This window comes from Bison bison, unplaced genomic scaffold, assembly GCF_000754665.1.
Source record: "Bison bison bison isolate TAMUID 2011002044 unplaced genomic scaffold, Bison_UMD1.0 scf7180017856871, whole genome shotgun sequence".
Taxonomy (NCBI): Eukaryota; Metazoa; Chordata; class Mammalia; order Artiodactyla; family Bovidae; genus Bison; species Bison bison.
In genome coordinates this window covers 19,681-20,597 of record NW_011487444.1, presented here as the reverse complement: position 1 = coordinate 20,597, position 917 = coordinate 19,681, and the positions used below count along the sequence as shown (strand labels likewise).

At 49.0% G+C, this 917-nt stretch overlaps 1 pseudogene; it reads right to left on the bottom strand.

Moving 5' to 3' along the window:
* Positions 1-89: 89 nt before the first annotated feature.
* Positions 90-917, bottom strand: part of LOC105002935 — a 7,766-nt pseudogene continuing 6,938 nt past the window's right edge.

Genomic DNA, 917 nt, shown 5'->3' with positions numbered 1-917 from the left:
CCCCCCCCCCCATTGCTGTTGCTATGAGGTTGGGGGAGGGGACCAGCAATTGTCCTGTGGGAGCCACTGTTCACCTGGGTCGAGTACCCTTACTTCTTCTGGGGTGTGCTCAGCTTCTTCATGCCCCAGACCTTGTCCAGCAGGCCAGAGATGAGGGCCTCAGTGGGTTTGTAAGTCAACCAGCAGCTCCTTGACCCTGGTAGCCCACGTATCATTGCTCTCCATGTCCAGTTCATCCACATTGATTTCTAGCTCTGGAATCTTCTCTTCCTGGGATAGGGGTTAGGGAGGAGGGAGAAACAAGGGCCTGGCAGTCTTTGAGCTGCTCCTGGATCCACTTCTCCAGGTTGAGACGCTTCTGTAGCTCCTTGCAGTCATACTTGACCATGACCTTCCCTTGGTGCCTCACTGGGCCTTCACCTGCAGTGACTTATGCCTGCATTACTGGATCCCTTTTGGGCTTCCCTGGTGGCTCAGATAGTAAAAAATCTGCCTGCAGTGTGGGAGACCTGGGTTCAATACCTGGATTCAATCCCTGGGTTGGGAAGATCCCCTGGAGGAGGTAATGGCAATCCATTCCAGTATTCTTGCCTGAAGAATTCCCCCATGGACAGAGGAGCCTGGCAAGCTACAATCCATGGGGTCTCAAAGAATCAGACACAACTGAGGGACTAAGCACCTGGATATTGGCCTCTCATTTATTCAGTCATTTATATCAGTATGGATTCATGGATATTTATTTTATACTTTGGATTATAACATAATACCATGTTATTTATTTTGTTGCTCAAATTTTTCCAGCTCTGGATGTTGGGAACTCTTAAAGCTTGGCTCCAGCATCCCTTTGATCTACTCCTATCCTTTTGTGTTTTGAGCACTTTATTTTGGGCACTACATGATGCTCCAGCCCTAGAATC